This window comes from Rousettus aegyptiacus, unplaced genomic scaffold (assembly GCF_014176215.1).
Source record: "Rousettus aegyptiacus isolate mRouAeg1 unplaced genomic scaffold, mRouAeg1.p scaffold_m13_p_4, whole genome shotgun sequence".
NCBI lineage: Eukaryota > Metazoa > Chordata > Mammalia > Chiroptera > Pteropodidae > Rousettus > Rousettus aegyptiacus.
In genome coordinates this window covers 105,583,374-105,599,372 of record NW_023416307.1, presented here as the reverse complement: position 1 = coordinate 105,599,372, position 15,999 = coordinate 105,583,374, and positions in this window count along the sequence as shown.

The following is a 15,999-nucleotide window of genomic DNA, read 5'->3' as shown; positions in this document are numbered from 1 at the left end:
GAAGTACCCAAAGCTTACCTTAAGAACCACTATCTAACAAAAAACAGAGGCTTCTTCCTTTAACTGTAACTGATTCTGCTTAGTGGCTTGCCATTCATCAGAGAAACTGATCACACAAACCATAAGAGTGCCAATCATATTTCTTGAGTCTATGCATTTGTATAACCTCATTGTCTCTACAGAATGCACAGAATAAAGTTTATGACAATATCTCTCTGCTCGAAAAAAAAAATTTGTATAATATTAGTGATACTGGTCTTCTGATGGTCAGCTTAGTGGTTTAGTTTCCAATGGAATATGCTTTTAAGTATTCGTTATTCTAACAGTTCTATTACTGTAAAAAATAATGCTCTGAGGAGAAGAAAGGAGATAAAGAAGGGATAAAAGAGAGGAAGTAGAGGTTACAGTCGAGGGGGCTGGAAGATGCTTAAAGCTATTTGGCCTTGTGTCCACAATTGACAAAACCACTTAAATTTTTGTGGATTGTGCAGCTCCAGCTAGAATTCAGTTGATGTAAATATATATGTGTGTGTGTGTGTGTGTGTGTGTGTATGTATGTCAGATGCACATATATATGTCAGATGCAGAGAACTAAAGAAAACAATCATTATGTGTGAAAGATTAGAGGCCTCAGGACCAACCTCTGTTGCAAATGTTTGGGCAGACAATATAATTTGTGCACAGCCTACATCACTCAGAGCCAAGCAGAGTAGCCAGTAATGAGTAGGACATTCAGACAAAGGAAACCCCTGTGAGTCATGTGAAATTATTTTCTCAGCGAACAATGGAATTACATATAATTTCTTTGAATATTTTCTATAATGAAGGGGTAAGGATATGAGAGGGGGCGCAGAGAAGGAGAAAACTTTATTAGAAACACAAATATTATTGAATGAATAGGCAGGAAAGAGGCATAATGTAACAGGGATTTTTGGAAATGATACTTTCCAAAGAAGTGGGAGAGAATAAAGTGATAAAAAAAGCTTGTGGGAAAAGAGAGAAAAGAGAAAATGAAAAGAGAGGAAAGGAAGTAGAAAAAGAAGAGAAAGCAGAGGCCTGCTTTCTGTCCTTCCAATGGTGCGCATTAACATATTAAGGACCTGTTTTTATACGTCTGATCCATCATTGTCCCCACTTTCTCTTCTTTTTCTCTTTTTCCATGCAGAATAAGAAAAAAAAAAGAACTGACAGATGTTTCCAGGCTTCCCTTTACTTCTACAATGAAAAGAACTCATAACTTGATTTTCTGTCACACCAAGACAGCAAAAAAATGAGGTCTCTACAACAGTTACTGTTATAAGTTGGTATACAATGAGATCCCCCAAAAGAAAAGCAGGGTGCTCTTTGGAGAGGAAAATAGTGGTAGACAATCAAAATACATACAATTAATATCCATAACAGAATTGATTCTTTGAGCAGATCTTATCTTGCATTGAGCTCTAACAACTTAAAGGAGAGCTGATAAGCAGAGATAATTTAAAGATAAATTTGAAGCTTTGTAAAGGATGAATAAGTTTTTCCCTAACCTAACTTCATAGATAAAAACTATAAATAAAATCTCAATGTAGTTTTCCTAAAATGTTTATTCCTACAATTAAATTCCTAGATTAATTGACCCTGGCTTCTTAACATTTTCATCAAAAATATACAAACATTGTTTCATCATCCCTTGAAAATGAAAATTAACTATACCCACAGTCATTTTTTGTAGCTTTTATATTTCTGTTCCCCTTGTTTTTATGCTGCCCCCCTTTTTATAAAACAGGTATCCTAAGTTTTATTATGCAGAGAAAATATGATGCTTTTCTATGTCATTTCCTAAAACAAATTTTTCTTGCTTCTGATTCATTATTCATTGGATTTTTAATTTATTAATCTTAAAAAAAATTCTTTCAACATTTTTTCTTCATGTGAATGCTATTCAAGTCTTTCAGAACCTGTCTTGTTATATTATTTTATACATATAATTATACACCATTATTTTAAAATACATTTATAAATGACTTAATGGCAAATATTGATGTATATACTTGCAGACAGGTATATGTTCAATATTTACCTTATATAACATTTTTTAAGACTCCGTTAAGTGGATAGTTATTAATGTATATAATTTGATCTCATCGAATTAAAGAACACTAATTGTAGATATATATATATTAGTCAGGTTATGGTTGGTTTTGCTTCAGTAACTAATTAACCTTGAAATGAAGGTATGTTTTGCTCATGGTGTTTATCACAGATGTGCAGAATGAGAGAGGGGCTCCAATCCACACAGTCACTCAGGGATCCAGGTCGACAGAGGTTCCACCATTTTGTATTTATACTGTTTAGAACATGGGGCCTCCTCAGTCTTGGCAACAAAGGAAGAAAGCGCATGGAGAACTCATTCTGCTACTACATGCATCAGCCCAGCAATAACATATGGTCACCTCTGTTTATAGCATACAAGCCTAAGCTAGTCTCATGACCCACTTAAGCAACAAGAAAACTGGAAATGGGAAGAGCACATGGGTATACGGTAGTAGTAAATGTTTTTGACACACTCTATGTGTACATAAAATGCAAATAAACATCTCCAGAAGAAAAAACAATATTTAATGGGAAGGGGAATTAGATAAAGTCCACATTGTATATTATATGCTTCCAGTTATTTTTCATTTTTAAAATGAAAAGCAAGTTTCACATTTTCTATTAAGTAAAATATCTTAAAAACTGTTAATGATTAGTTATTCTGAGATAACCTAGCTAAAATGAAATTGGTAAAAAAAAAAAAAAAGATGGTTAAAAAGCAAAATGCAAATCAATGGCTCAGTGTCAAGAATGGGCATCATTTTCAGAAATCAGCCAGGACTGTGATTTAGTGGCTGTTGTTTGATCAATGGCTAAAATGAGAGTAGAGAGCTTGCTGATTAAGTTCTCAGATAAAGCTACGTTAACTAAAACTTCGGGAGCAGTGATTAAGATCCAATCAGCCTGTCAGAGGTGAGCTATGGCCAAGTGTGGGCATGAATGTACTTGGGAGTGAAGAGTGAATCTCTGAAGACTGCAAGGGTCAGACAAAAGTACTTCAGTGCCTCTGGATTCTGTGTTAAGCACATGCCAGATAAATGTCTGGAATAAATGGAGTTGTTCTAAGAAATGTGGTACTGCTCAGGCATTTCAAGTGTTAAGAGAAGACAGGAATGGAAAGACAGAACATTCAAACTTTGCTGTATTCAAGATCAGGAAAAGAAATATATTTACTGAATATGATCCACTGTGTAAAACCATGTGATACAGTGGTGAATAAAGCAGACATCATTACTATAATCTAGCTACTTTTTTTTTTTTTAATATGAATCTTCTGTCTTCTAGTGGGACTGTTCTTTCAAAGCCTTGCTGTTTAAAGTGTGGTCCACAAACCATCAGCAAGGACTCTCCTGGGAGCTGATTAGAAATGCAGAATCTAAGGTCAATCCCAGACCCACCGAATCAAAATCTTCTTTTTAAACAAGCTTCCCTGTGTGTTTCATGTGAACGTTCAAATATGGGAAGCACAGGTCTGTCTGGGTTTTATCTGCATGCCCCCACCCCCACCCCCACACACCCTATTAAGGAAAATGGCTCCTTACTTACTTGCAGTCTCCTTGCCTTTGATTTTGTCTAAAATGGATAACAAGGGAACTGAAAGAGACATGAGAGGCTAAGCAGATATACATAATGCAAAGATGAGCAGCAGGGGAAAATTCAAAGAGAAAGATTCAGGCAGGGTGAGCCAGTAAGTGAAGTTTAGAGAAATAATGAGACCAGAAGGAGAGAGAGATAGGGGACAGTTGTAAATAAATATGGAGAGAGACAAGGAAAGCAAATTTAAAGAAGTATTGCTGTGCAAAGTTAAATGAGTCTCCATTAGCCAGTCTTTGAGAGACTTCGTAAAAGATTTAAATTCCCTTTTCACTGTCCTTAGGTGTCATAGCTGGTGATCTTTCTTTGTGAAATCAGATGAGAGGGGGTTTTAGATGAGTTACATATTTGTGAACTTTCCTGGTCCTTTTAGACAGAAAGGTGGGGACAGCAATAAAAATTCAAGACAATTCCTACAATCTAGGAATAAGCGGTTAACAATCCATATCATTTCTAAAGAGGAAGGATTTTTTTTTCATTTTTTCACAATGTTTTTGATGAATTCCACCCATCTTTGTATGATTTAATAATACTAAATTAGAGTTAGATCTCTAAGTAGTTGCAATTTAGCAGCTACAATAGAAAAGGAGAGACAATATAGATCCTTAAAGGTGATTTTTGCTCTGTTCGCTCTGTTCGCTCTGTTTTTTCTAAGGCTAGTGTAAATGAAAATAATCTCCAACTTGTGAAACTAAAATATTAGTAAGACTGTTTCAGCCTTGATTTTTAGCTAAGTGAATTGCTTGAGTATCAACAGCAGTTATTCTTTCTATGTACAACAGAGTATTGATTTTAGAGCCTAAATGAATGAAGGTGATAGTGCAAAAGGGAATTTATAAACCATTTAGGAAAATATAACTTCAGCATTCGTGACTGCTGTGTATAATCTGTGCGCATCAAAAAATTTTAAAACAGAAAAATCTGTCATGAAAAATCTTCAAAGATTATTGGAGATGAAGTGATGATTCTCTTTAGAACATAACTGTCATAACATTTATTTTTAAAACAGTTTTCAGATTAGGAAAAAAAAAATCAGAGAAACTCTTCCTGGCTCTTTTGCTCTTTTTAGCACTTGTTTGATTTGAACTCGAGGTTGGGGATTTTTATGACAACAAAAATAAAGGACTTCGTTTTAATTTAAGCACAGCCTTTGATACTGAATTACCTACATATGGTGATACACGATACTGCTTGAATTAGATGTATTACCATGTATTTAATTACAGAACAATTTCAAAGACCTTCATGGGATTAAGTGCTCTTTCTCTCGGAGGTAGCCTTTAAAGGAGAAGCCTTTAAAAGACATATACATACATAGAAATACCAATTGTGATATAATTTTTGAATTCCATCAAAATATGGAGAGAAAAAGAAAGAGAGGTTGTTGATCTGAATGTCCTTTTCAAAGAGTTTATCAAGTCTATAATAATATGTCAAATATTTTACAGGCTATAATGCAAACATAGTAAGGGTAAAAAAGAAATGTGTTTAGCCGATTGCTTCTTCAAAGCAACTATGTAAACCTCCAAGACACTGGCACTGTATCTCTTAGTAGATTTTTAAATCCTCAGGCCATGCTCTACTGTCAGTGTGTTTTCTGGTTTGGGGTGTTAGTATATGAACTCAAATTACATTTAATACACTAATCCTAAGTGCTGATCTCTAATTCTTCAGCTACTAAATCCACCGTAAAAACCGGCCAAAAGTCAGGACCAAGGAAATTAAAGGAAAAATAAAACACTGAGAGGTACAAGATCCTGTCTGTTTTCTGCTTAAATGGTTTCTCTTGGGATTAAGGTCAACATCTCTGGGATAAATTACACAGTTTTGCACAGCCTGGCAGTTCCCTAGCTCATGCTGCACCCACTCTTCCCATAGCTTACTATTCTTCAGGTATATTGGCTTTCTCCTGCCATAGGATCTTTGCCCGGCTCACTGCCCCTTGACCACCACCTTTCTAACCCTTCTTCACCCATCAAGTTACACTGTAAATGTCAGTTCCTCAGGAGAAGTCCACCTTCAAGACTTAGTTTGTTCCCTAGGTAATGTGACCTAATAGTATCCTAACCTTTTTATGATAACATATAACATAATCGTGGTTATATTGCTATATAATTCCTCTCCTAGGCTTTAAGTTCTATATTCCCAGTACTGTATCTGTCACACAGACTCAATAAATATTTGTTAACTGAATAAGTGAATAAAATGGAGAAGAAATATGAGTCAGTCTCATAACATTTTATCTGTACATTTCTAAGAGCCTCTTTTAAAAAATTGTAATTTCTTGCTTCTTAACCTGTATCCCCATTTAATTACATGACCTTCAGGCAGAGGGTCCTTGTCTGCTTTTATGCATACCTTAGGCACTGGGACATATAAAGTAGCTCAAATATAAACCACTTAGAGATGAATGGGAGGAAGACATGGAGACAGAATGTAAATGACAAGAAGGAAGAAAAAAAGGTAGGGATGTGGTAGAAACAAAAAACAATAAGGTAGAGTTTCTAAGGTCTCGAAGATGGTCATAATCTAGATAATTATTAGTGAGTCCTTAAAACAAATTAGATGAAGTATAAATACAAGAGAAAATTCATAATTAAAACCATCCTTTTAAAGAAGGAAAAGCTTATGCAACCCTTCTGGAGTGCATGACAAACAAATGTGGCATGCTGACAACATGTTACAAATAATACTGAATAAAAAATTATTTTTATAAAAACATACTGAAGGCTAAATTCTTGCTGTTAACACTCAAACTATTAATAATTTCGATTTCAGGTTAATACTTTCTTAGGGAAAGAATAGAGGACTTCAAAGGGCATTTAAAATAGTTAGAAACCCATGTATTACCATGGTATTAATGATATTGGGAAAATTTGTGATGTCACTTGCTTTGAACAATATGAGGACCAGCTGTAAGTGGTACAGAGTGAAAACTAACAACTAACTGTTCACATGCAAAATTCAGATTTGAAGAGGACTTCTTAGGCAGCACCAGATTGTTAGGCTAAATTATTAGCTCGTTTTAATTGAAAGTGTGAAAAGACATTGCATTTTGCAAGATGGTACTCAGCCAGCCATCTGATTCTTAAGCTGAAAGAACCTCACTCAAAGAGTTGTAATGGTGTCAGAGCTTTCAACTATATGTTGCAGATATTTTCATGTTAATATTCTGCATTTTTATAAGATGCATTCAAAATGTATTTGCCTATATTCAATAATTGGTTCTCACCAAAAAAGTCTTCAGTAATTTTACACTTTTATTTATACTTAGTTATCTATGACAGTGTATTTGTTCGCTGTTTCCTACTCAGAAAAGATGAGTATTACTACTACGTCTCAACTCCTTGGTTTTGTTATTGCCAGGTCATAAACTTGTTCACAATTTTATGCTTTCCGGAAAAAAAAAAAAAGAAAGAAAAGTTGATGAAATCTCAGTAAGTACTACATTTATGTTCCAGAGAGATGTTGGAACATCTTGGTTTGACAGTGTCTCTTAAGTCAAGCCCAATGAGTTTTCAACATAATTAGTCAGATTTATGCCCCAAGCAGGCAAAAGCTAGCTGAATTTTGCATGTAGTAGCAAATGGTACCAACGAGCTGGATTTGGAATGATTGTGAAGGTGGCCAAATTTGAATCCTGGGTCCTAGGAACAATATCTCACACAGAAGTTGGTAATCATAAATCAAGCAAGATTCCTCCCTTTTCTTCACCCTGCCCTATGTTTAATCTAACTCAAATCCCGTTAATTTTACTTCCAAAATCATTTTGCATCCACCTCTTTTCCACTACCTGAGCTACTATGAAGGTCTTCTTACCTGAGCTTCCAGTGCATATCCTTTCTTTCCTCAATCCATCCTCCACACGGCAGCCTAAGAAACATTTTTAAAACACAAATTGGATCATATAGCCTTCAATAATTTTCCTTGCACATAGGATAAAGCAAAACTCATTACTCTTACCTAAAATGTCTTGCCATCCTCTCAAACTTACCTTGTATTACTTTCCATTGATCTTAATATTTATTTTCATGTTAAAAGTTAAGGTTTATTAATACCATGCGCATGCTTACCTTGGTGTCCTCACTCATCCCGTGTCACTCATCTGGGTCAGTAAGTATGGCACTTAATCTGGGTAAGGCCCAAATACCATTGGATTTAGAGATCAACAGAAAGAGTCTGCTCTTTATTTTAAATGAGTGGGGGAGTCAGTAGAGGGTCTTGGTTAAGGTATTATCTGATCTGATTTACATTTCTAAGGAGATAACCTTGGCTTTGTGTGGAGAATAGAATGTAAGGAAGCAAAAATGGCAGCAGTAAGAACACTCACAGATAGTAAGGTTTTAACACTCAATGTCTAGCTCAGAACTAAAGGAAGAGTAGTTCCTGGTCGTTGAATGAACAAACTAACAATGGAGAATTAACAAACAGTAGAACCAAAGAATGAATCAAAACCAGGATGACTTATTGCCCACAGAAACTCACCCCATATCCATTTGTGACCCTTTCAGTCAGAAATCAGGACCACTAACCACTCCTGTTCTGAATGTCAGCCAGCCTTGTGCTCATATATCAGGCAGAGTGCATTTTATGATTAATCTTAATCCTCCTACCTTCCACAGAAGTAAATCATCTAAACGTTTTACTCAGGAGAGAGAAGATGGTAAATGATCTCTCCAAACATCCCTTTTAAACTTCTTTCGATGAAAGCAAATTTTTCAAACCTATATATCCAAGGGGGAACTAAACAGTGGGTAAACAAATACCCTACTTCTGCCTATGAGATCTCGGACATGACCCCTGTGTCTGTCATCACTGAACAAAGACTGTAACACAGACAATATCTCTACCCTCATTCTTGCCTTACTTCCAAGTAACTATAATCCGTAAGACAGAAGTTACCCAGGTTAAAATATGGTTAAAATATGAGATTGCTGTGATCTCTTCCACTTGAGTCCTCACATACCTTCTTTTTCTTTATTGAGCCTTGCTTTTTCACTTTTAACATGGATCCTTCTCCCTGATTTGCAAATCTCCTTCCAGGATCTATCTAAATGGTAAGCTTCTTTGATCTATAGCCCAGTCAAAGGTATGATCTGTATTTCCAACATCCAGCATGAGCTGCCTCCCTGTTGACATTAATCTTCTGTCTTTGCCAGGTCTATACAATAGGGGTTAGAGAGTGTTAATCTAAAGATTCACCAGACGCTAAGCCATAAATCTGCCTGGTAGACTTGTGGCATTTTCTATTTGCTTCTCTTAGAAGACTGTAGGCTCTGTTTGATTCTCCACTGCCTTTGCCCTGAAAGACTGAATTACTCATGATATTGAAATTCGGCTCCTTCAGAGCATCTCATATCCCTCGAAGCTGAGAAGGAGAACAAAAGAACCATCCATTCACTTCAGAAATTCAGTCAGAAAACCCAGGGGGAGATATTGCAGAGATATGATATTTAGTTATTTGGAGAAGCTTTGTTTTCCAATAGAATAAAGGAGGGAGATGTTTCTCATTTTATAGTCATGTCCCTAATGAGCAGTGCTGAGATTTTTCTGCCCAGTTCTACCCATGGATACTTTAAACAAACAAACAAACAAACCTATGTTAGGGTGAAAGTTCTCAATTAGAATTCAAATCATAAGGTATTTACAAGAAAATACTACCAATAAATTGGATATCTGCAGTATATTTTCACAAAATCCAATTGTTAAATAGCAAACCCAAATTTCCTGTATACAAAATGATAAATTAGGCAATTGTGTCTGCAAAATCAAAGACATCATTATATCCTGTCTGAAAGCACAACTGATAAATGATTTCCCTTGCAGAATGATTTCATAGTTTTATTTTAACTTTTGTTTCCCTGAGATTAACTGGACTGTCAACATGTGTTGCTACAGAGTTAAAGATCATTTTTCTTTCCTTACTCTCTTTTCTTTTAATTAAGGAGATCTTGAACATACTATATAAGTTACATCTCTTAACCCTTTCTACTTGTTCTGGCTTAAGAAAACTTCTATTTTATGATGCTGGTCCTATGCACTAGCTGACAGTTTAAGACACCTTGCAGTGTTAAATCTCCATAATTAGTAGGCAATTCCCTGTAGTAATTAAAGGATTTTTTTTTTTTTTTTTTTTTTTTTTTTTTTTTTTTGCAGCTCTCCAGAAAAGTTTAGGATCCTTTATATTCTTGGGATCATCTATATGTTGACATCACTTAAAAAGGATACCCTAATATGTACACACAAAAAATGTTTCATTTCACGTGCCAAGAATGAGTTGGTAGTAGATTCTTAGAACTCTGAATTTAGAAGGATTCTGAAGCTGCATCCTTCCTTAAATGGGAAAGAGTGCCAAGATCATAAAGGCTGCCTGCCACAAAAATGGGTAGATTCATAAGAGCACAAGCTCCCTCTTCACAATCTGACCTCTAGTATGTGTTTTCTATAGACAGACTTCATCTTGAACTGCTCACTTTGTCCCATCACTTAATGGGCTTTAAACCAAAATTTCATATTTCTTTTTTTTTTTCAGTTTACTCCCACATCAGGGACTAGACAATGGACATTCATTTCAACCTCAGCTTACCTGCAACATAGCTCATTCTTTGTGCTTCAGTTTACAGGCTAATTTTGTAAATAATTTGTATAGAATAAGCCTAAGCGTGAAGTTCACAATAAATTATGTTTCCCAGATAATATATTTACATTTTAACTCAAATGTGGAACTTTAAAAAGCATGAGAAATAGATTTTCCTCCACACACAGAGTTTTGTGGCTTATTGTACCATACCAAAATGGCCAGCCCTATCTTATTATGTGAGCCCTTGAAATGTACTCTGACTTTTTCTTTGCTCATAAAAGCAGTACTCAAGAAAGTCTTATAATCTCAGGATTAAGGTCCTGTAAGAAGTGATCTGTAAACCTATGCAAAGAAGAAGACATCTTTTTGTAAGTATACAGTAAAGATTTGGGTTGCAATTTTTATTACAATGCACTTTGCCAAATAAAACTAGCTCAGCATTTCATATTAAATACGCATGCAGATTTCAGGTCTTTTAAAAATTGGTAACCAAGAAACACAGCTTAAGAAATAAACCTCCTATACAAAAATAACACGAGAGGAAGGGAAACAGTCACATGTGGTAAATACGCATTTGTAGTCAGTGCAGTTAATCATGAAACAGATTAGTTAATTATCCAGAAACATACAAAATTGTTCTCTAATGTGCCAGCTCTCCATTGACTCATTACTAAATTATGTGCCAGTGAATGAATTTTCTTTTCTTCAAGTGCTTTTTATGCTGGAAAGAGTTGGCACTGATGAAATACTTTCTAAAAGAAGAAAGTTTATACCCATACGACCCTAAATCAACTGGTCATAAAGTCAAAAAATTCTGTTGAACCACAAGAAAGTTTTCTTTTTGTATAAACCAGTGGTTATCAGCCATTTATTTTATAATATCCTCTTTACTGTTCTGAAATAAAATTCGCAGACAATATAACATATCAACATATCATTTAAATACATAAATAAATATGTTCTAAAAGGCAAAGGTCACTTATCATAACATAGTATGTATTTCAATATTTGCATGTTGAGGCACTAAACTAAAATTCATAATAAAGGAGTCAAAAGATTTCATTTGTGCAAAGGGTCACAAAAGCTACAGGTATTCTCAACTTTTAGAACAACCACAATTGTACCCACATATTTTCAACCCAACCCCTAGAAGAATGTGCTTTTAATTGATAGTCGCTATTTCTACAACACTAAATCATTGGTTTGATAGTTTCTTTTTGACTCTGGTTTGAGTCATTATTGAATGAACTAGTACTGTCAGAGCCATAGATGAGAACTGAGAACCACAAACCTTAAGTTGTTTTTTTTTTAATCTCTGTTTCTAAGTATAATTCTCTAAAAGTACAACTTTAATTAACAGAACATAGAAACTTGTCCAGTTCTATGGCCTCCCACATGATTGTACTTATAGCAAAAATAGCAAAAAACCTAAGGAAAAAGAAAAAACAGTCCACTCCACAGATATCCTGAGCTTTGTCGTTTGGGCAGAATTTATAAGGTGTTTTCTATTTCCTTTGAGCTGGGTCTCTAAAATTGCAAAAATTATCTGCCTTGTGATATCTGAGTCTGGACAGTGGCTTGCTAGTGTCTAAAAGTAGATAGTATCATTCTTGAGTTTCCACACTTGATTCCATTTTTGACTAGGGAGTAAAGTATTTAAACTTCTCTGTATCTCACCTGGGAAGTGAGGGTTAGGGGTGGTATAAATGCTCTCACCTGTTCTAAAAGGGAATGAATAATTGCTCTCTATTAGGTTTTACTAGGCTTAATACTACCAAGAGAGAGAGTAGTAAATTATTCCCTCTGGGATGTTCTCCTTAAGTTACCCTGGAAATTAGTTTGAATTTGTCTTTGGGTGAATCATAGGGATAAAACAAAAATATATCAAAGCACACCAACGAATCAACAGTATGTTTCATTTTAAGCATAGACCTGTGATAAGATCTCATACTTGCTTAAAGGTAGCTATGTGTGTGTGTATGTTTGTGTGTGTATATATATTCTATATCACATTATTTTATACACATAATCCAAGTATTCAGGCTACAAATACTTTGTTCTTTCTTTGCTATCACTAATTTACAACAAAATACCCTCCAGTCTTTCAGATAATTTGTCACCTGACAAGAATAATTTCCATGATCAGACCTCAAGCAGACAATAACTAAAAATAATATAACTCAAGTTCTATATTTTCAACATTGAAGTTGAAAGTGTACCTATTTGAAATTGTGGTTCAATCAGAACCCAAGTTTCTCATGAAGCAAATTTCAGGAGAATCACTCAGCATGTGCATTTGAAAAATCTTTTTCTCTGGTTTTTAGATTCTAACATCTTCGACACAGGGCCTTTACTTCAGGTTGTTTCTCCTCCTGGTCACAAAAGGGCTCCCACATAGTTTCAGGTTTTATATGTGGATAAAACAAGATCTAGCAGAAAAAGAACTGTCTCTTCCTGACTTAAGAGTGAAATAGAACCTTCTGGAAAAGTTCTTTCTGAGTAGTTTTCAAACCAACTTTTTTTTTTTTTTTTGCCAGAACTGGGTTTTATGCCCACTAAAATAATTTATTGGGAAGCAGAATTCTTGATTGGCTCAGACAAATCAGGATCAACCCTTCTTCAGCTGGAAGAAAGGTTCTCTCTCTTTTTTTTTTTTTTTTTTTTTTTGAAGGAATAACTGAAGGAAAAAATGGAGTTCTATTGAAAAGGAATAAGATGTTTTCCTTTTTTTTTTTTTTTTGTAGAGAGTGGGAAAGAAGGCAGACAATACTGTCACATAAGACTTCTAGAAACTATTAAGAAATTTCTATTTTCTAAGTTTTTGTGTTTGGAGTATTTCTCAAGCACTTCCACATGCCATACCTTCCAAATAGTGGTATGTCTGCTCTCATTTATACTGCATTCTATCACAGCTTTGTTGTTTGAATAGAATTTTCTCTTAAATTTTCTTTTCATTTGGACTTTCAAGCCAAGTCATTCAGTTGCAAATTAGTATTTATTAACAATTTAAATAAATTTAAAAGTTGACTTTTACTGAGTATTTACTAGGTGCCAGGCATTGTGCTAAATGCTCCCCATACATGAACTTATTTACCCATCATAGTACCTCAGAAAGCAATATTTTATAATCCTTTGGAAAAGAAACTGAGCAATAGGGAGATTAAAAACGTGTTCACGTTTACACAGTTAAAAGTGGCAGAGTAAGTCCTTAAACCTGTGCTCATTTGACTCCACAATGCACACTTAATTATGGTTTGAAATCTTTCAGATTAGAGGTACTAGTGAATGAGTTGATATGATTGATCAACTTCAATATTCATAATTACTCATAGCTCCTGCCTTCCTAATAGCTAAATGAGTATAATATTAATATATCCTATTCTCCGAGTTTCTGAGAACTGGGAATGAGCTGGTGCCATTACCAGAATGGTTAAAGGTCACCGGATGAGTGAATCAGAGGAAGAGTTTAGAACTAAAACAAGAGTCTTCTGGCTCTGAGGCCAGTTTTCTCCCCAGATCATCAAATTCCTTATCCAAGGAACTAACTATTTTTCCATGAAGTTCAGGGCTTCTTAGCATCATGGTCCAAGTAACCTTGTCATGGCTTCCAAGGAAATAATAGGCGATGATGATATTAACCTTGATAGAAAGAAGCACACCCCATAAAGGGGAGATGTGGTGTTTTTTTCCATGGCAATGAGACAAATCAGAGGTTATGGGTAGGAACCAGTTGTAACAGTTATCCAAATGCTCCTTACAAGCCTTGGTTACAGAAGTTCTTCTTACAAAACTTGCTGTTTCAGAGGAAAGGTAAATATAGTATCTGGTTTCACATTGTCCACAGGACAGGATTGCTTATGAGACATTGACCCCAATCAATCAAAAGAGCATCTTTGTTAGTCACACTGAATGATACACAGTGATGCTGTGGTGCTCAAGAAAGGAGAAAACCAACTGCTCTAAACATGGCTTCTTGTCCAATAACAAAGGCATTGATTTCAGAGTGCTGAGGAAAGAGTATCCTTACTGGGGGTGAAGTGCAACTTCTCTGTGGGAAATGAGCACCCACTAATTATTGCCCTCTCTTTCCAAGTGCCTATTAGACCTTTCCAAAGGTTAGTTTCAACATGGGGTAATGCTATCATGCTTGTCTAAAATCTACTATTTGCAAATGGAGATTGGCAGGATGAACCACAGGTCTGTCATCAAACATAATAGAAATGTACTTACCGATACACTGGTTTAGATTCAGGGCAGCCTATCCCTATGGCTGTGAAGTTAGAGAAACATTTTACTAACTGTTATGAGTATAGGGGTGCAGACTTAGTGAGATGATGTTCCTTTGGATTGCTATTTGAAGTTTTTTGTGTTATTTGTGTTTTTAAAGGGTGGTATTTGTATGTTAGGAGATGTTTTGGGCAGTTAAATCAGAGTATGTAGAAACCGATCTTAGAAAACCACCATAAATCAGGCCTTTACCTTCTATCCTATTTCCTTGCCCAAAGGCAGGAAGAATGCTGCTCTTTCTTTACTTTATTTTATTTTAGTTATTTTTTTATGTTTTTATTAAGTTTATTGGGGTAACAATTATATACAATTATATAATTTTCAGGTGTACATTATAGTTTGACATCTATATATTCTATTGTGTGATTACCACCCAAAGTCTAGTTTCCTTCAGGTACCATATATTTGATCCCCTTTACCCACTTCACCCTTCCACTACACCCCTATATTTGACCTCCTTTACCTCATCTACCTCATGAGCCTTTCGTAACACCTCTGCCACAATCTTTCACAAAATCTATCTGGCTGAAGCTTATCTGTTACTTATTCGAAGAGATCCTCTTGATTAATCTAAAGTAGCCATTCAGCATTACTTTTTGACTGTGCTTATCTCCAAATGACGTTCATTTATTTATGATCTATTTCCCCACAACAGAGTGTAAACTCAATGAGAACTGGAATCTTATCTATTGTACCAAATAAAATGAGCTTCCTCTGCTGCTCATGGAAAATACAAACTCAACGGCTTAAACAAGATAAGAATTTATTTCTTTCTCACATAAAGGAAGTCCAGGGCTAGTAATGTGACTCCTAGATCTTTAATAGACTTAAATTCTTTCAATCTTTTAAGTCTACTGCCTTCGAAAGGCTTTTCACTTGTGGTTCAGTCATGGTTTGGTTTGCCAACCACCAGGAAGGAAGACTAGTGAAAAAAGCAAGGTCCTTCCTCCTGTAAATATCTCATTAGCCTAAACCAAATCATATGGTCATATTTTCTGCAAAAGAGGATGGGCAATGTAGTCTTTATTTTTTATAGGCCTAGTCAATAATCAGAGAGTTTATTAACCAAGAAAAAGGGGAAATTAATACCAGAATGCAATTAGCAGACTCAGACACATCTGTCTTACATGGTGTTCTCAACCTGCTTCCTAGCCAATGCCTGGAACACTAAAAAGGCTCAAATAACATCTATTGAAGGACAATGAATGAATGAATGAATGACATTCCTGAGCCATTCAGTGGAGATATTCAAAGGAGATAACAATAACTAGAGCTTCCTTGAACTTGGAGTTACAAGCTCCACATTTAGGATGGTACAGCCACTCTGGACTGTTCACTCTTTGACTGTTCTGTGAGATAAAAATAAAACTTCCACCTATTACAGCCACCATATTTTGGAGTCTCTATCTGTTACTGCAACTTCACCTATATCCAAATAAAGTGGGCAAACAAATACAACCTAGTAT